We start from the raw sequence: 21,584 nt of genomic DNA on the forward strand, positions 1-21,584 counted from the left end.
ACTGATAAAATTATAAAGGCAATTTTGGTGTTTGAACCTTATAATTTTGGATTATTTTGACCTGGCACTTCAAATTAAAGAGATTTATTCTATGAAAATAATATAGATTGGATTGCAGGTTTTGCACATGAAAAAAATGTGAAAATAATCTAAATAACCAGCAATGAATACTGATTAAGTAAAAACTGGTGCGTGGATACTATGGGATACTTTGTAGTTATTAAAAATGTAAACGAATATTCATTTAAGTAGAAACTCACAAGGATGTAGTGAAACACAGGAAATGCTACTTTAGATTCATTGCTTGCTATGTTTAAACTTTTTTTGCTATTTTTTTTAATCACGAAAAAGTCTGCCATAGAGTCGATTCCCACTCATCGTAGCCGTAGGGTTTCTGAGACTGTCATTGTTTATGGGAGTAGAAAGCCTCATCTTTCTTCAGCTAGTCAGTGGAGGGTTCCAACTTCTGATCATGAAACCACTGCACCAGCTAGAGTGACTATATTCTATTAAATTGCAACTTTACACAATGTGTAAGAGAGTCGATGGTGACATATCCCTGCTGACTACTCAGCAATCCAAGGGTAACAGCTACTGACAACGTGCTGAACAATCATTCTTTTTAAAATAGTTTTTCCAAAAATGGAATCATACTAAATGCTTCTGAAACATTCTTTTTTACTTAACAATATATTTTAAACAGCTTTCCAATAATTCCCTCATTTCTTTTTTTTTAAACAAAAATTCCTACTGAAAGTGTCATTCATACAATATACAGGAGACATATGAAGGGTACCCCTCCATTTCCCCAAAATGGGAAACGCTCTCCTGGGCGGAGCTTTCCTAGTAGTGCTCATTTCCCCACTAGGCGAGCATAAACCAACAACTCCCTCTGAGTTATTCACCCAGTGGAGTCACCTGGGATGGCTCTCTCTGGTCAGAGTGAATGTTTCCGTAAAAGTAGTTCCATTTCGTGTGTGTGTGTGTGTGTGTGTGTGTGTGAGAGAGAGAGAGAGAGAGAGAGAGAGAGAGAGAGAGAGAGAGAGAGAGAGAGAGAGAGAGAGAGAGAGAGAGAGATGGCTGGTTTAAGAGAACAGCATGAGGCTGTGAAATTTTGTTTCCTACTCGGGAAAAATGCGCAGAAGCAGTTGTGATATTGAACCCAGTTTACAAGGACAGCGCGATGGGAAAAACCTCAAGTGCACGAGTGCTTTTCTTGTTTCAAAAATGGCGAAATGTTGATCAATGACAAACCTCGATCTTGATGTCCGATAACTTCCCAAACGGGGAACATGTCGACAAAATCCGCGCATTGTGCTCAAAGACCAACGACGGCTCACTGAAGACATGGGGGAGTTATCTGCACTATCTTGGAGCGCGGTTCAAGGGAGTCTAACAGAAGATCTGAGCAGAAGGACGGCTGTGAAATGTGAGCCTCGGGTCCTGACTGACCAGGAAAAAGAGCATCTAGTGGAACCATGCTGTGCTGTGAAGGAACAGCTCCAAATCCACCCACACTTTTTATCCAAGGTCATTACCAGTGATGAGACATGGTGCTATTCTTGTGACCCCAAAAGCAAACATCAATCAAGCCAGTGGAAGACACCATTTTCACCTTGTGATCAAATAGATGCTCATTTGACTTTTTTGATGTGTGGGGGATAGCGCATTTGGAGATTGTTCAACCAGGTCAGACTGTTAATCAAGCTTTCTATTTGGAGGTTCTGAAGAGATTGCGTAATACTGTGCTACTGTGTAGCAGATGGCGGACTGGTTTTGTCTCCAGAGGGCAATGCGACTGCTGTCTTCGCCCTCTCAGTGTGCCCATTTGGGGCAAGAAATAGCATGCTTCTCTTGCCCAGGCACCTGCCTCGCCTGACCGGGATCCCTGTGACTTCTTCTTATTTCTGAGAATGAAGACGGGCATGAAAGGACTGTGATTTGATGGTGTAGAAGAGGCGAAGGAAAAAATGAAGGAGGTGCTATGTGTTAGTCTGGGGAGACTAGAGAAGCAAATCCATGGACACACATATATGGATAAGGGAGATGTTTATATATAAGAGCAATTGAAGATTGAGGAAACATCCCAACCCAGTCCAGTACAAGGCCATAAGTCTGCTATTAGCCCATATGTCTGATACCAATCTATAAAGTCCACTTAAGACTCACAAAACACATGAAATGAAGCCAAACACAGGACAATCACAAGTCAGTGGGTAGAAGGTCTTTGGGTCCCTTGGCATTGTAAGTAAGATCTCAGCGCCTGCAGGGGCCTCTCTGTGGCTTCTCTGGCTTCCGAGGTCTGGTTGAATCCATGTGGCTTGTCCACCTCAGGGCACTAGGGTGGTTCCATGTGTCCTGTAAGCTGCAATGTCTCCCAGGGAGTGGCAGAAAGAGAAGTGTCTCCCACCTCCAAGGAGGAAGTACTGATTTCCCAGAATTCTCAAGAGAAGATCATACTCACAAAGAGGCCTCTTGGCTATGATCTGATTGACAAGCTAGACTCCACCCCTACACTCTTAATCCTCAAATTGACAATTATATACCTACCACATGCTGAAACCATCCAAACAGATGAGTTTGAAAAATGTTTCCAAGATTGGAATCACAGATTTGACGAATGTATTAATTGCAATGGGGAGTACTTTGAAAGTGGTAAGTCTATTTTGTAAAAAAATTAAACACATAACTTTGATAAAAATTATTTTGGGGGAGTTACCACCATATATATTGAAAGAGCTTAAAAGAAAATTATGCAGTGATATCCATGCAACCACCACCCAATTTAAGAAATAAAAATTGCCAGTTTATCAGAAGAGCTTCTTACGATCCTCTAGTTTCATATATACCTTCCTGTCTTAGTATGTTTCTTAATTTATGATATCTTTCTTCTTGCTTTCCTACAAATTATGTTTATGTATAATAATCCATTTTTTCCTCTCAAATTTTATATTAAAGATTTATAGACAAGTTTTATGATCTTTTCTTTGCTCAACCTTGCATTTGTTACAACCATCATTGCTAAAATGTGTCGTTTCAACGTACCACCATTTGTCTTACTACCTCACTCACTGTGTTTCTTAGGTCCATCCCTCTTTTTTTCCTAATCCATCTGGACAAGTGCTGACCCACTAATCTTCAATAGTTGATTATTCTACGATATCACTTTATACTTATTTTAAATTTGAGCTATGGTGGGGAATTTGCTTCCAGATCTGAAGGGTGGCTATGGGCCAAAGCCTCAGTTGTGAGAGTTTTACCAGTCTCTAGCTGAACAATAAGTCTTATTTCTTTGATGATTGAGTTTGGTTCCACATTTTTTTCCACCCTAACCATCATCTTCTAATGTGATCCCTTTCAGAGAAGTTGGTGGTGCTGACAAGAACCATCTTATTATTGGGGTCATAGAGTCATGGAGACATGATACCATGCATACATCACTAGACCATGAGACTGGTCCCATGTGTCTTTATTTTCATCACTCCTCTTTCCCCAAGTTAGTGAGAGACCAATAGTTTCACCTCCAATTTCATTTATTAGAAGAGATGCTTAGCTTAATTAATTCTCAGACATTTCCCTAATACCATTAAGAATATATATTTCTGCTTTATTTTGGCTATGTTGTTGAAATTTTGATATATTATATTTTTTAATTATTAAGGTCAAGATATTTTCTTAGTTCTACTGTTTCTTTATTTTTAGTTATCTTTCTCTTAATGAATCTTAAATTAATTGAATCATGATCTCAGGACTTTATCATTTAGTTTTTCAGTCTTTTTCATGCATTGAGTGTTCCTACGGCTCCGTAGAGTATATATTCTGTAGCTTTTTCATACACAGTTTGTATGTGCTAATTGACAGGAGGTTAGTGGTACCTTTCATATCTTTTATTAATATTATGACTTATTTTATCCAGATCATGTTAATATCTGCTATGGTTGTGAATATAATTGTTTCATTTTTAGTTGTATAGTTTCCACAAAATTTTCCATATTATATGTCATTTTGCATGTAGAAATTTAGCACAATGAAAGTTTCCTGAAGGAATCAATCCTTGTATTATTACAAGAAATTCACCTTCTTTGTCTAAAGGTGCAGTTTACTTTTCCTATGATTACTGGGAGGGGGATCAGAATTTCAAGCCTCTTCACTTCTCAGTTCTTGTCCTGATCACATGAAAGATTTCAATCAAACAAAATTCAGACAATTTAGAGAAAAGGTTTGAACAGAAAGAGTGAGTTAATTGAAGGAGATACCTTGGAAAATAAGCCCAAAGATCCTTAGATAGTAGTCTAAAAGACCTGGCAAAATGTAAAATGGGATCTTACATTCTGCCAGTGGCCAATTTCTCACCGTAGACTGAATTTCTGGTGGACCTTCTGCTATTGGCTGGTCCTCTCTAGTGTGCTCCCTCTTCCCAGGCATGTGCAACCCAGCACCCCAGACTTCATGCTCCTGTTTCAGACCCCAAACTCGAGTCTGGTCGGTTATTATGGCGGTACTATGTACAGATGGTCTTTCTTTCCTAGGGCCATTTCATCATCAGCAGTATCTCCAGGTCTCTTACATTGATAAGAAAATGTGCTTATACTTACCTGGCAGTGGAGATACCATGCTCAAGAAGGTGGTTTTCCCTGGGCGAGGCTGATCCATTGCACTCCGGATGTGCTGACCCCTGAGATTTCCCCAAATGCGGGAAACTAGACTGCATAATGTGTGGTAGTGAGGGACTGCATTTGCACTCTTCCCTGAAAAAAAAAGAAAATGTGATTTATTCCTTCACCTTCATTTGTGCTGGAGGGGTATGTGTGGAATTTTACAAGCCTACAAGAAAAAAAAATCTCCCTGATAAGGTGGGAAAAATACCTGAACAGATGATTCACAAAGGATGATACTTGAAATGCTTTAAAAAAAAATATGAAGACATGCTCCAGGTCATTAGCCATCGGGGAAATGTAAACCAACCATGAGATACCACCTAATGCCCATTACTGTAGTCTGATTTAAAAACAAAAACAAAAAACTGACAACAACAAATGTTGGGGAGGATGTAGTGAGATAAGGACTCTTATCGAATACTGGTGGACTTGTAAATACGTACAGGAGGTATGGCAACACCTAAAACAGATGGCAATTGAACTACCATGTGGCACAGCAATATCATTACTGGGCGTACACCCAAACAAAAAATAAGCAACAGATCATGAGCAGACGTAAGCTCCCCCATGTTCACTGCAGCACAGTTTATAATAACTAGAAACAACCTGAATTCCCATCAACAGAAACTGGATAAAATAATCCTCTGGTACATACACACAATGAGATACTACACATCCCTAAAAAAACAATTATGAAACTATGAAACATCTCATCTTGTGGAGGGATCTGGGAGACATTATGCTGAGTGCAGCTAGTCCAGCACAGGAGGACAAACACTGTCTGAGTCCACGCGGCAGGAACAAGCAGCGGAACAGGCACAAGCTCAAGTTTGCAGGCCACCCAGTCTTCTTGCCGGGGACCAGACAGCCTGGTAAAGAGACGGACCAGTGCCAATGAACCACACGTCATCCCTCCAGGTAACTATAGTGCAGTTCACTTGGCCAGATGGCACTTGACAATAGCTGAAATCCATGGACAGTAAAGAGGGGGAGGAGGTGGTCTTCAAAAGGGAGCCATATGGATCTTGGGAGAGGTCGCCCATAGAGGGAAGTGGCCCATTCAGAGGGATGAGGCCTACTACTGGGAGGAACAGCGTGGACATGGGAGAGGATGTGGTAAAGCTAGGGGAGCGCATAGGTGCGCGTGTGTTGAGGGGAGGAGAGAGAGGGGTGACCTCCAGGTGGGGGGAGGAGAGACTCAAGATGCTTTCGGGAACATTAGGAGAGAAGGGTCTGTGGTGGCTTGCAGCAAGTGGGCATAATTGACTTAGGACATCTGGGGGTCTTCCTGGAACCTAGACCTGGTGCCGTAGAGCATTGAGACTCTCAACACTGCATTTTCAGGGTGTACATCTTGCTCCAGAAGCTGCATCGGCGAGACTGCCATATGGGAAGCCCACGGGGTGAACTGGACTCTATGTTAGACACACTTGTAACCTGAGAACTTAAGCTTGAAAACCATGTGGAAAACACTCCTAAAAGGACAACAGATCTTCAAAGGCAGAAGGAAGGCCAGCGTGTTCCTCCAAGGCAACGATGGCAAGACTTAGTCGTATGTACTTTGGACCCATTGTGAGGAGAGACCAGTCCCTGAGTAAAGCAAAGTTGTGGCAAAAAAGAGTGACTACACCAATGGGCTCAAGTATAGGGAAAATGTAGACATGACACAGTGCAGCGTTTCGTTCAGGTGTGTATTGGGTACTATGGGTTAGAGCTGAATTAATGGCACCAAATAGCAACATATAATCAAGATGCATTATTGATTACCATCAATTGGAATTCACAAGTTGGAAACAAAGAGGAAGGCTTAAAAATGTGGTCTTGTAAAGCGGGTGCATGAACAAACGTGGTGAAGATAGCTGATGGTGCCCAGCTATCAAAATATATAGCATCTGGGGTCTTAAAGGCTTGAAGATTGACAAGCGGCCATCTAGCTGAGAAGGAGCGGAGCCTATATGGAAGAAGCACACCAGCCTGTGTGATCCAAAGGTGTCAATAGGATCAGAGGTATCAGGCATCAAAGAACAAAAAACTCATATCACTGTGAATGAGGGGTAGTGTGGAGTGGAGACCCAAAGCCCATCTGCAAGCAACTGGACATCCCCTGACAGAGGGGTCACGGGGAGGAGACAAGGCAGTCAGGGTGCAGTATGGCACTGATGAAACATTCAACTTTCCTCTAGTTCTCTAATGCTTCCTCACCCCCCACTATAATGATCCCAATTGTACTTTAAAAATCTGGCTAGATCAGAGGATGTACACTAGTACATATCAGAGCTAAATACGCAAGGAATCCAGGACAGATGGACCCCTCAGGACCAATAATGAAAGTAGAGATGCCAGGAGAGTAGGGGAAAGGTGGGGAGAGAGAGGGGGAACCGATCACAACGGTCTACATATAACCCCCTCCCTGAGGGATAGACAGCAGAAAAGTGGGTTGTGGGGGAAGCCAGCCTCCCACAGCTAATCCTGGGCTCGATAGGCCCAATTGTATGATTAAAAAATATATTAAAAGATTATAATAAAGTCATAGAGAATATAATGGAGATAGGAGAGAGAGTAAAATGAAGGTGTTAGACACATTTCATAGTAGCATGCTTACCTCCTGGATGGCCATGATCTCACCAGCCTGGTCTGTGCACAATGTGGGCAGAGAGGGCAGAAGAGTCTCTCTATTTCTGGCCAACGCCCACAATACTTAGGGGGCGTGATTACAAGTAATCACACACATCACAGGAAGGGGCTGTACAATAGGTATATACATCACAGGAAGCGGATGTACAATAGGCATACACATCACAGGAAAGGGATGAGCTAGGGGTGTACACATACTAGGATGGGGACAGACTAGGGGGTATACATGTGACAAGATGGGCAGACCCTAGACTCAAGCTGGCAGCCTAACCTTGGTCACCCTTGAGTGGGTGTGACCTCCCTGGGCTCTCCTTCAGGGAAACAATCTACTAACCTTATCAGAAGGGAGTGGGCCCTAATTAGGGTGGGACAGATTATATGATTGCTCAAGATGGCTGACAACCCCCTGAGAAAAATCTTTGACCTGTTTTTGTTGATCTCCAAGTATATAATCATTTACCATGTGTAGCAAGCAGCTAGGCTTGGCATATATTTGGGGGAGACAACTTTGGAGAACTCTCCCACAGTGGGTGAAGGGAGACATCAGACAGTGCAAGACATGAAAAATAATAATAAATTATCAAGGGTTTGTGAGGGAGGGAGGGTGGGAGAGGGAGGGGAAAATGAGGAGCTGATACCTGGGGCTCAAGTAGAAGGAAAATGTTTTGCGAATGATGATGGCAACAAATGTACAAATGTGCTTGACATAGTGGATGGATAGATGGATTGTGGTAAGAGTTGTATGAGCCTCCAATAAGATGATTTATTTTAAAAATTGGTCTTGACTGGTGATGTCTCAATAAAATTTTTCAAGAATAACTTTTTCAATTACATGAACAGCTTTTATATATGTGAAATTCACTGAGAGAAAACCAACAAACTAAACAAGACAAAGCTCAATATCATTATTCAGGACAAGGTCAACAGCCAAGTAGGGAACAGATTGTTGTTTGTTTAGTTTTTTTTTTTAGGGGAACAGATTTTTAATTGTTCTAATGCAACTTCAAATTTAAACTAAAGAAAATTAAACCATAAGCCAAAGTAGCACCTGGAGGATATCCTGCCTGAATTTTAGAGAGCATCTGTACAATATATCTGGTGAACAGAACACTACTGGAGATCAAGTACGTTTTGATCTGACATCAAGGACAACATACATAAACAAAGTGAAATGTCTATATATTGATAAGAAAGAAAGATGAAGGGCTGTTGGATGAATCTTTGAAAGTTACTCTTAAATGTACAATAACTGAAACAAGTGGGAGAAATGATGAAAAAAGGTAAGCAGAAAATTTCAAAAGGCAGTTTTAAAAGACAGAATTAAGTATGATTAAAAAAAAGTCTGCAGTTAGGAAGAATATGTTCATTGTTTGTCAAACTGAAAGAGCTGTAGCAAAAATTCAAACCTAAAGTTGCAAACTAGAATGTTTCTCTAGGCAGAATATCAAATGATATAAAAGTCTCACTGCATTGTGGCTATTCTGACTCACAGTCAGAACTGCCCTGTGGGTTTCTGAGGCTCCAACTTCTTATGGGAGGAGAAAGCCTCATCTGTCTACTATTGAATAGCATGGGAAGTGTGACAGTTGCATACTCTCCTGTCAAATTGAGCGAAGGGGTGGAGTCTAGCCTGTCAATCAGGTCATAGCCAATGATGCTTCTGGGTGGCATGGCCTTCTCCAGAGGATTCTGGGAACTCCAATCTTCCTCCCTGGAGGCTGTATCCACACTCTCTGCTTCATCCTCCTGTTGACAAGCCACACGGAGCCCCGCTGAAAGAGGCAGAGCCCTAAAGCAGGAGGAGCCACGTGGAGACCTGCACCAGTGCTGAGCTGCTCCCACTGCGACTAGGATCTTCCTGCATTGGACATTATTGCATGCATTTCATGAGGCTGAAGAGGAATTTATAACTGATATTAGACATATAAGCTAATATCAGACTTATGGACTTTAACTGGCCTGGGCTGGGAATTTTTTAAATATACAATTACTCTTTGATGTAAAGCTTTCTCACACACATATGAGTGTCTCTTGATTTGTTTCTCTAGTCAACTCAGACTAACACAGGAAGCATCAAAAGAAGATGTACGGAAGTAATCCCATAATCACTGCACTGAAAATGATTGGTTGATGGTCAGCCAGTTCAGGAGGTAGCATGATCAAGAATCAATGGAACTGAATGAAGAAGGAAGGCATGAGCTAAAAACAAGGCTCTAGGAATTGATGAACTGTCAATTAATACATTTCAACAAAGGATGTAATTCTGGACACACTCACTATTCTTTGCCAAAAAATTTGAAAGACTACTACCTGCCTATTTATCTGGAGGCTATCCATATTTCTGAAACAGCTATACCTGTTTTAAAAATAAAAATTGAGGTTGGAAAGAGGGAACCGATTACAAGGATCTACATATGACCTCCTCCCTGGGGAATGGACAACAGAAAGGAGGGTGAAGGGAGACGTCGGACAGGGCAAGATATGACAAAATAATAATATATAAATTATCAAGGGCTCATGAGGGAGGGGGAAGCAGGGAGGAGGGGAAAAAAGAGGACTTGATGCAAAGGGCTTAAGGGGAGAGCAAATGCTTTGAAAATGATGAAGGAAAAGAATGTACAGATGTGCTTTAGACAATTGATGTATGTATGGATTGTGATAAGAGTTGTATGAGTCCCTAAGGAAATGTTAAAAAAAAGAGTTGTATAAGGCCCAATAAAATGATTACATGAAAATTTTTAAAAAGGAAAAAAATAAGTAAAAATTGCAGGCACACAGCAAGTAATGTGTCATTGGTATATAAAGACATAAGCAAAGGTAATAGAGTGGAAATATGAATGATTTAATTTGTAGTTAAAAATAAGAGCAGTGAGTAGTGAGGGTAAGCATTTCAAGGGACTTTCCACATTTGTGTGTGTGTGTGTGTGTGTGTGTGTATGATGACACTCAAAATATTCCTGGGAAACTGGAATTTAAAGAGAATAGAATTTGTCCTCAAACCCCTAGAAGTCCCTGTGACTATTGTGCTTAAATACAAATGTTAATGCATTTAAACGTTTGTACAAATGCAGCCCAATGAACAACGTTTGGATTGCTAACAGCAAGATCATAGTTCAAATTCACCAGCATCTCAGAAGGAGAACAGGTGATCTGCTCTCCTATAGATTTAAACCCAAGTTTTATAGCCTCAGAGACTCTCTATAAAGTCTACCTGAATCAGAATGGATTGTATGGGTTGGAATTGTTTTCGTTGCTTCGTGTGTGTGTGTGTTTGTGTGTGTGTGTGTGTGTGTGTGTGTTTTGTGGGAGGGTAACCATTATGTAAACTAATCTGTCTTGGAAAAAGTTCAAACAAACATCTCTTTAGAAGCAAGGATGGTTAGACTTCATCTCACTTATCTTAGTTAGACCTGCTATCGGAAGGGACCAATAGTTGGAAACAAACATCACTCAAGCAGATCAGTGAAAAATAAAACTGCGTTCAAGGAGTTCAATCGACACAGCAAGTGCAATAATGGATAAAAATACACCAACAATTGTGATGATGTCACATGACCAGCCTAATATTTTATTCAATTTAATAAAGAGTCATTAAGGGTCAGAACTGATTTGAGGACACCTATTGAAAACAATATATCATGCTTTTTATTATTATTCATAGCTTTGGGGGTTAAGGCATTCAAATTTAATAACAACCTTGCTGTATTTAAAAACTTCAAACCTAGGAGGTAAACAAGGTACATTTTAAATGTACCAATAATATGAAATGGATAATGTTCTGGGAATATTGGCTAAATCATCTTTTACCACAGCTTCCACTCTTGTAAATCCAAAGATAGAATGATAATTTTATACTTCCCTAGTTGTGATCATGAAAATTCTGACTCTCCTCCCATAGATTATCTGCAAATTATCTACAAAATTCCTTGCACAGTATGTAGGAAACAGAATAATATCTAACATTAAAGCACTAGGCATCTCGTACTCAGAGCATTCTCAGAGATAGCTTGTGTGTTTCATTTTAATTCTAAAAGAATCTGGAAGTGTCCATCTTGGTTTATGAAAGGATATCAGTATTTCCCTAACAATGTCATAAATAAGAAATCAGTTGGCAGATTAATTGTTGATCTTTGTTTAATTTAAACTTGTTTTTGAAATGAAGGAAAAGTGGTGAAAGGAAACTGACAGCTTTGAAGGGATACATGTTCTGAAAGCTGATCCTACATCACTCATTTAAATTCAGATTTGACATTATTCTTCTGAATTATATCACAGGTAGAAAAAGAGACTGTAGGGTCCTTCTCTTCAGAAAGGGAAGAATCATAAATAACAACTTCCTAAATTACTGATTTCTTGAAACATGTCCAATTATTTGCCACTGTAAAGTAGCAGACTGTATACTGAGGTCAACCTTCTTTGTTTGATTGCTCATGGCTTGAGTTGGTTTATTGTGCCAACCTGGCTGATAAACACATGTAGGGTTAGTTGAACGGCAGATGGATAAATGGCTCGGTGAACCTCTCCTTTCTAGCTCTCCAGTCTCTTGCTTTGAGATGGTTGGACCAGGGTGCAGCTGCCTTAGCCAGTTCCTTGCTTCAGCTGGCAAGGCTCACTTCCTGCAAGACATCGTCAAGGAGAAGTCACATGGACCTACCCTGATGCATCCCTGGGTGCTGGAGCACCCGTGTGGAGACCCCTGCCAGCACTGAGATGCTTACACGTTTACTGACTCGGCTTTCTTCCTGCAGTCAGCATCATTACATCTGTTTTGTGAGATGGAGGAGGACTTTGTGGATAGGTGTTGGACATGTGGGTTAATGGGTTAATGTTGGACTTGTGGGCTTGGACAGCACTGGGTTGGGATGTTTTCTTGATACTCACTTAATCTTTACATAAAACTCTCTCTTATAAATTAGTTTCTGTGGATTTGTTTCTCTAAAGTACCCAGACTAACACATGGTTGCTAGCTCTTAGATTTTTATGACATTGGTAACTATTTCATTTTTAGATAATTTGTCAGTATATATGTGTCCAATCATGCTAATCTTTCAATGTTACCTTGTTGCTAATGTGAGACCAATATTTTAAAAAATATGTATCAACCAAGAGAGATATTTTTGATAGAGTAAACTCCCATGTTAACACTATACTAATTGACTAACCTACTGTGAAGATAAAAGATCAATTCATATATCTATAAAAATTGCTTTATTGAATGTTTTCAACATGCCTTGTATTTTCTAAATGCTTTACATTGATAATTGTGTCATATTATCATAATAATTTCACAAGATAGTTTCATTTTATCTGTTGTGAAATCGAGACACCATTAATAGTGTGAACATTTCAGGTGGAAAAATCGGCATAATAAAAGATTGAGTGTCTGGGGTCTTAAAGGCTTGAAGGTGAACAAGGGGCCATCGAGCGCAGAAGCAAAAAAGCCCACATGGAAGAAGCACACCGGCCAGTGCGATCACGAGGTGCCAAGGGACCAGGTATAAGGCATAATGCAAAAAAAAAGATACATGTATGTGTTTATGTGTGTATATATGTATATGTATATGTGTGTATGTATATATATATGTATGTATATATATACCATATTAAACGAAGGGGGAAGTGCAGTGTGGAGAGCCAAGGCCCAAGTGTCGGCCAATGGAGATCCCCTCATAGAGGGGTTTAGGAGAGGAGATGGGTTAATTAGGGTGCCAGGTAGTACCAATGAAGAACACAGCTTTCCCCCAGATCCTGGATGCTTCTTCCCCCCAACTACCATGATCCGAATTCTACCTTGCAGGGCTGGATAGGGAAGAGGCTGTACACTGGTACATATGAGGGCTGGAGACACAGGGAATCCAGGGTGGATGATACCTTCAGGACCAAGGGTGTGAGGGGCGATGCTGGGAGAATGGAGGGTGAGTGGGTTGGAAAGGGGGAACTGATTACAAGGATCCACATGTGACCTCTTCCCTGGGAGAGGGACAGCAGAGAAGGGGGGGGGGAGGGAGACTCCGGATAGGGCAAGATATGACAAAATAACGATGTATAAATTACCAAGGGCACATGAGGGAGGGGGGAGAGGGGAGAGAGGGGGGAAAAAAAGAGGACCTGATGCAAAGGGCTTAAGTGGAGAGCAAATGCTTTGGGAATGATTGGGGCAGGGAATGTATGAATGTGCTTTATACAATTGATGTATGTATATGTATGGATTGTGGTAAGAGTTGTATGAGTCCCTAATAAAATGTAAAAAAAGAAAAGAGGAGGAAAAAAAATGATTAGGGCAAAGAATGTACAGATGTGCTTTATACAATTGATGTATGTATATGTATGAAATGTGATAAGAGTTGTATGAGCCCTTAATAAATTGTTTAAAAAAAAAGACTGAGGTAAGAAACCAAGTATATTGAGAAATACAAGCAGTGCTATATAACTGAACTTCAAAGTTTACTACATGGGAATTTTGAGAAATGATGCTGGGAGGAAGTATATGACACTATTTTTTGAGAAGATGTGTGTGAATTGCATATATGAAGCCAGTATTTGTTATGGTATATTAGATGAAAATGTATTTTCTGATATTGGCTTATAAACTAATACATAGATATAAAGGAGTAGCTAAGGGCACATGCAATATACAGGAATCATCTGTATACTGTATACTGTAATCATCTGTTACTACATCTGTAGGAAGCAATGGTAGAAAAGCACCATGTCTTGAATCAAAACAAGAGCAGGGCCCAACTGTGACATAGACCATCAATTCACTAGTTGGTACTAAAGATCAAAAAATAAAAACAAGCTCTTGAGGGTTAATATACAACCTTGAGTACATCCCATCTGAATTTACAGGTCATTTCAAGAACAGATTTGAGGCTTTGAACTGTGCTTGCTGAAGATGAAATCAAGAACATAACACATGAAAAATCAAGAGGTAATTAAAATGTAAAGAAAGAGCAAAGTGTTTGTCAAAAGAAACTGTGAAATATACGTATTAGCTTTCCAAATTCAATATTCTTCATTTATTTGCATAAGAACATTGACTGAAGGTCTCACATTCAGATACACCCAGAAAGACAGATAATGACAATGGCTTATAAATCTTAAGAAATGCAATTTTTCCTAAAACCTTGCCTTAATTAACATATTACATATTTAATTAATGTATATATAACTTATTATATAGACAATAATATGTATTTAGCTTTTAGTATGAATTAGGTGATGGTTTATAGAGCAGGTCATCAATTTCACATTCTACAATTTATACACATTTTATTTCATCTCATTACAGTACCCTCTATATATCATTATTTATCCCACTTCCTTCTTTCCTATATGCCTATGTTTCCTATTTCCTTCTTTGCTAACCATTCTGGTCATTGTCTTGGATAAATGCTGTCCAACTGAGCTCAAATGGTTTATTATTCTATGATCTATATAGGTCACTGATGTACTTGAACCTCCTATAGATATGTTTATTGCTTGACTCATAAATGAGCCATAGTGGTGAGTTCATTTCCAAACCTGAAGAATGGGGAAAAGTTCAGCCTCACAGGATACATTCATCTCTATGAGCAATGGACCAATGGACATAGGGTTCAGCCTCACAGGTTCCACTCATCTGACCAATGGACTTAGAGTTCTTTATGATTGGAATTTGTTCCACGTTTCCCCCACCCTAGAGAAGTCCTTCTAATGGCATTCTTTTCAGAGCAGCTATTCACAGGAAGCTGCACACAATCTGGTTTTTCTGGTCCCATTGTTGTAGAGAATGATGGTTGTGTGGTTCTTAAAATTATTGTTTCAATGCATCTTCAATTTTTAAATCACTCCTTTTGACTCACAATAGGGAAAAAACAAAAATGGTACTTGATATGATTGTTCACCAGCCTTCAAGGTGTTTGTTTATAGAATTTCCAAAACCTTGACCCATGGATACTCCATCACATTGATGGATGTGCAGCACATGTAAATCCACATGTAGAGATTTCTTTGCCGCACCATATCCATCTATGAGTGCACTTCTACTCCTCTTCCCTATCGTCAGCCGTGTGTCTGTGCGTTTACTTGTCGGTCAGCATTATTGCAGGATTGTGTACACAACACTACCTGCCTCTGCAGCATTTGATTTTTACACAGCAACTTAAATTACCTCTATTAATTTGCCTACTTCCCTTCTATTATGTATTTCCTTACCCTTGTGATTATCCAGTTTCATACTTTGTGCATTCCATATGTCTATTTTAATAGATGTTTTCAGCTATTTTTCTCATTTTTTAGGTTGCTCCACACCAGGAAATGATGTCCTGAGTTTTGAGTTACACATGCCATCAAGGTCAACTCTATTTGAGGACGGCAGTTATATTTCTGCACCCTTACACCCTAAGAACTCATCTGGTGCTGAATCAGACAGCCTTGTCTTGTGATTCATAATATTATAACGCTTTCAGTGAATATATATATATATATATATATATATATATATATATATATATATATATATATATATATATATATATATATATATATATCCCTCAGAAATGGTGTCTCTGATCATTCTACCTAGTTAGTCTGTCTTCGTCTGAAGGTTCCTCTGGAACGCGTCCCCATGAGTTACACTCTAGTGTTTGAAATCCTGGTTACCGAGCTTCCAACCTCACAACAACATGCAAGCCACCACAATATTGCAAGCAGGCTGACAAGCAGTGCAATAGAAGGCCAAATGCCTCTAAAGAAAAATGAGGATTCTGTAAAATATCTTATAGCCCGAATGCATCTGGAGTACTTCCTGTTCAATTAGTTAACCATCAAAAGCAAACTTTTATAAAAAGTTAAGATTGGATGCTCAGTAAAAGTAATCACCAGGAAGGGAGAACCTTTTTCTAGATTTATATATAGATATAGATAGATATTTCTAGATTATATACATTAAATATATATTTCTAGAATACATATTTATATTTTATACAATAGAATCATTTATACAATATACATTATATAAACATATAATTTATATATTTATAATAATATATGTGTTATTTATATAATATTTTATATAATATATAATTTATATTTATATTCTAGAATAATATATATATTTTTTAACCCAATGCCATTGAATCAATTCTGACTTGCAGAGACCCCATATACCAGAGTAGAACTGTCCCTTTGGGTTTCTCCTTAGGAGCACTTGGTGATTTCAAACTATTGACCTTGCAGTTAGCAGCCCTGAACCTAACCCATTATTCCACTGGGCCTTCTTCTTAAGGATAGATATTTGCTATTTGGGGTGTTGAGAAATGTAATAGCAAATACAGCTAATGTCAGCACAAATTGATGAAATTAATACAAAAAATAGACACAATTTTGCATCAGTAGTATGAACAACCAAAAATGTGTGATGTTACATAAATAGTTGTGCATGTGTGTGTGTACATATATGTGTGTGTGTACAAGAAGGCAAATATTGCATGCAAAGGAGTATCTGCAGGTATATTCTTATGCATATTTGTGTGTACAATATTCTGTAATAAAGTGCACTGGGAGAGTAGCTATTGGGACTTTCTAGATTTATCAAGATAATTCATAGTCGGGTTCAAGTAGAAAGAAAACGTTCTGGAAATGATGATGGCAACAAATGTACTTGACACAATGGTTGGGTGTATGGATTGTGATAGGAGTTGTACAAATGCCCAATAAAATAATTTTTAAAAAGGTAATTCATAGCCTTGGTGTGTCAGTCTGGGAAGACTAGAGAAGCAAATTCATTCAGACACTCATATGTGTATAGAAAAAAGGTTTATACACAAGAGCAACTGGACATTGAGAAAGCATTCCCAACCCAGTCTAGTCCAAACCCTTAAGTCTGATATTAGCCCATATGTCTGATGCCAATCTGTAAAGTCCTCTTCAGATTCACGGAACACATGCAATGATGCTGAATGCAGGAAAATCACAGGCCAGTGGTAGCAGTGGGTAGAAAGTCTTTGGATCCAGTGGCATTGTAAGCATTCTCAGCATTGGCAGGAGTCTCCACACGGCTGCTCCAGCACCCAGGGCTGCATTTGGGTAGGTCCATGTGGCTTCTCCCCAGGGACGTCTTGCAGGAAATCAGCCCTCTCAGTAGTGTCTCACAGGGAGTGGGCCGAGAGAGAGATAGTGTCTCCCACCTCCAAGAAGGAATACTGGATTTCCCAGAATTCTCAGGAGAAGGGCATGCCCACACAAAGGCCTCATGAGCTATGATCTGATTCACAGGCTAGACTCCACCCCTACACTCTTAATCCTCAAACTGACAGATGATTATATAACTACCACACTTGGTTTACTGAATTGAAAGGTTTATGGGGCAAGTTAATCAGTTGGTATGCCATACTTCATAAAGATAATGTTTGGCAACCCAATTTGGTGCCCTTGCAAATAGCCACCTCAGGAAACCAGGAATTATGTCCTTTCTGACCTGAGGTCAGAAGAACTAGATGGTTCAGCTGCCCCTAGGAAGCAAGTTGACCAGAGAGACAATAAAAAGTGTCAAGTGGAATGAGAGCAAAATGTAGGAGAAAATCAAAATTCTTACAAAAGGCAAGACCTAATGGGTCATTAAGATTAGAGGACACATTGAAATTGTGCCCTGAGATGACTCGTAAACCTGTAAATGAAACCACTCCCAAGCATCACCGTTTTAGCCAAATGACAGATCAGTCTGCAAACCAAATAATATCACCTGTAAGTAATTTAATCCTGTAAACAACTAACTGTAGGAGAACATACAGTTATGTCAACATTTACCCAAAAGCAAATATGAGAAAGCAATAGGGTTACGAGACGGTTGATCAATGGTAGCAGAACGCATAAAGGAATAGTGAGAATGCTTATTGTATGGCAGCCAGGCTCCTATTTCGTTGTTAGGTGCCATTGAGTGGCTTCTGAGCCCTAGTGACCTGATGCACAACAGAAGGAAACACTGCTCAGCCCTGGGCCGTCCTCATCATGGCTGCCATTCTGGACGCCGTTGCAGTCACTGTGTCAGTCCATCTCCTGAGGACCTTCTCCGCTTGACCAACCACGATGTCCTCACTGACAAGACGGACAAAAGATGGATGATGAAGCCTCACTGTCCGTGCTGCTCAGGAGCGCTATGGCCGTACTAAGTCTGAAGCTGATTGGTTGTCCTTTTTAACTGTTAAAGGGAGACCTAGTTTGCTTTGTATCACGGACTGCTAAAGAAGAAACGTATCTAAACAAGGGGGATTGACACGGTGGCTGCAATGATCAGCTTGCACAAGGAAACTACTGTGAAGCTGGAGCAGCACTGGGGAGTGTGTCATTGGGTTGCATGCACGGTTGCTATGAGCTGGAACCAATTCAAGAGCACCTGACAACAACAACAACAACAACAACAACAATGCTCTTTGTAAAATTTCAATGAGAAGATAATAAAATATTGCTAAAAATAAACTAATCACAAAAGTCCAGGTAAAGACTTGGTTTAATAGAGATTTTTAGTTCATGGGTTGGTCGCAAGCCCAACAAAGAGGTAGATTACATGGAATTTATCTCTTGTATTTTTGGGGTGGGCTGGGAATTACTAGATAGTCATACCATGAAAGAGGTGCTCACTGAAATCGTCTTCCTTTCTCCTTCCTGGTCTTTGAGAGGGCAGTTTTACCAGTCTCACAGGCAGTTTCTTTTGGCCGTTTGGCTCAGTTAGCCAAAGCTCCATGGGTAAAAAGTGAGGTGCATCATCCCAAGGTCTGGCTTCCACACACCTCCATTCACTTTTCTTCTTGTGGTTGGTTGGAATGAAATCAGTCCCCTAGGAAGCTTGGAAGCCATTTGGTGAATATAAAGAGATTCTAGAAGCTGGAAAAGCACTCATTGTTACCTAATAAATATTGACAATTGAACAAGAAATAAACTTTCTCAGGCTTGAAAAATTTCCAATTTGGGCTAAAAATTAATTTGAAGAAAAGAGCGACTACCGTATCACTTTTTTTGTCATTCAAATTCATAATACTCACATACGGTATACCATATAAACAAGGAGAAAAACTAGAAACTGTCATATTTAGGAAGAAATATAAATGATTGTTTTGAAAACATACAGCTGAAATCAACAAAAAGGAAGTTCTATAAAGATGTCTACCAGATGTAATTTGCTCGACGCCATTTGGCCCCAGTCTATACGCTTCCTGTGTAAGCAGCGAACGTTTGGGGGAAATCTGACTGGGCGAGCTCAGCAATCTTGTTCAGATATGCAGTTCTAGCTGGGCTGAATCTACCGCAGGGTTGCGCTGGGGCGGGGATCTCACTGCCACCGAGTCAATTCTGACTCAGGACGACGCTATACGGAAGGGTAGACCCGCTCCTGTGGGTTTCCAAGCCTGCAGTGGTTTACAGGAGTCAAAAGACCCGTCTTTCTCTCACGGAACTGCTAATGGTTTTGCACTGCCTACCCTTGTGATAGCCGCCCAACACGTAACCACCACACAACCAGGGTAGGGCGTAGAGTTTTATCTTTCTACAGAAGAGTGGCTGGTGGTTTTGAACCCATGACTGAGTTTAGCAACCCAATGACTAAGTACCACACCACTAGGGCTCATGAACTAACCTTCCTCTCATTGTCATTGAGTTGATCGTCACTCACAGCATAGTGCAAAGGCTAGAACTGCCTCTGTGGGCTTCTGATGCTGCAACTACGGGAGGCAAAAGCCCCATCTTTCTTCCAAGGAGCAGCTGGTGGTTTTGACCTGCTGACCTCACTATTAGCAACTAAAGGATAAACCATGACATTAGATAGCTCTAATTCATTTGGTTCCCAGGTAAACAATCTTTTATTTCAGGGAATAATTTCAAATCGACCGTCAGCATTATGTTAAATGAGGTTATTTTGGACTTCTTAAAAACAATTGATCACTAGATATAAGAATCTTAACCTTTAAACTATGCTTCCTGCTAAATTTAGAGTTGGTTGATATTTGAAAGCATAACTTTTAATCAGTGTTCTTTCAGAAATGTGGAGCAATTTAGGAATTAGAGTGAGTTATGCTAATAAGTTTTTGGTTCTCCTAGTCAGATAAATTAATCGAATTTGTAGCCTCCTGGCTGTCAGGAAGAAAAATCTGTCATATCCAAAGGAGGTTTTATTATTATTATTACTACTTAATTAGTTTCTCCCTTATTGAAAAAAAATGTCATTAGTCCAGTTACACATCCCCCCCGGGTTCCATAGAACTAAGATAAATAGGTGTTTCTTACATTTTTTTAATGAAAAACTTTTCAAATATATAAACAAAATAATAACTGAAACATGACAAAAATAGATATGACTACATCTTTCTACAATAAACTCCCAGGGCACCTTTTATGAAAGTATCAAGAGCAGTAAATTGTTCTTAATGTAATCATAGAAATAGTGTTATCTGGACCACATCCGGGATCTCTTTGTTCTTGAGAACATTTCATCATGTAAATAGATGGGTGCCTTGGCATGAGTCTACAAATGTAATTTTGGTCTCTGTTTGAGCCTCTCTTCTGAATACTGATGTTCTGTGTACAGAAAATGTCCTGGCTCTTCTATAAAGATCTTTTCTGAATGACTAATTCAATATGTGGACGTGGGTGTTGCAAATGCCACAGCATGCTGGCCTAATTATGAGTGATTAAAGTAGAAACTTCACATCCTGGAATTAGACATCTTTCTCTAATCATAGAAAATCAGTAGCCTTTAATTTTGATAGCATCTGTTATTATTATTTTATATGATATTTTCTGAGATTCTGGGGTTCCCTGTTCACTTGATCTTTTAATCTATATGTGTAGTACTTCTAGCAAAATCTGATGACTAATTGTGTAGAGAATTATGCATGTATGTTTGTTTACTTGTCTTCAATTTATAAAGCCCATGACCATAGGAAGCAAGTCAAGAAGGAGATGTAAATATAGAAAACGTGTAAAACCTCTATGCCAGAAATTATTAAAGAGAAAGTAAGATCACCACTGGTCTTACCTGTGATACACCACCACCTGCCTAGATTCAATTATGGCAATAGGTCCCCGTGACTTGGGTAGTATCCTGTATGCTGATACAAACATTTCTGAGAGTGTTTGCCATTGTACTATTTGGCTCAGGTGCCCCATTTATATAAGATATGGGGTTTAGCGCCAAGTGTGTTCAGTTAAATACAGCAGAAATAAACCAAAGGCATATGCAAAGAAAAAGAAATGAGTCTTGCATGTTTCTGCCTTTGTGAATGAACGTTATTAGAAGTTTTGACTTATTTCAAATCTCCA

At 39.6% G+C, this 21,584-nt stretch overlaps 1 protein-coding gene and 1 non-coding gene across 2 annotated transcripts in view; both read left to right on the forward strand.

Moving 5' to 3' along the window:
* TNNI3K (TNNI3 interacting kinase) overlaps window positions 1-21,584 on the forward strand; it is a 305,113-nt gene that overhangs the window by 66,511 nt on the left and 217,018 nt on the right.
* Window positions 4,588-4,749, forward strand: LOC142437994 (U1 spliceosomal RNA). The gene has a single exon (XR_012782486.1). It is a non-coding gene; the product is annotated as a U1 spliceosomal RNA (small nuclear RNA).

The sequence above is a fragment of the Tenrec ecaudatus genome, chromosome 1 (assembly GCF_050624435.1).
Source record: "Tenrec ecaudatus isolate mTenEca1 chromosome 1, mTenEca1.hap1, whole genome shotgun sequence".
NCBI lineage: Eukaryota > Metazoa > Chordata > Mammalia > Afrosoricida > Tenrecidae > Tenrec > Tenrec ecaudatus.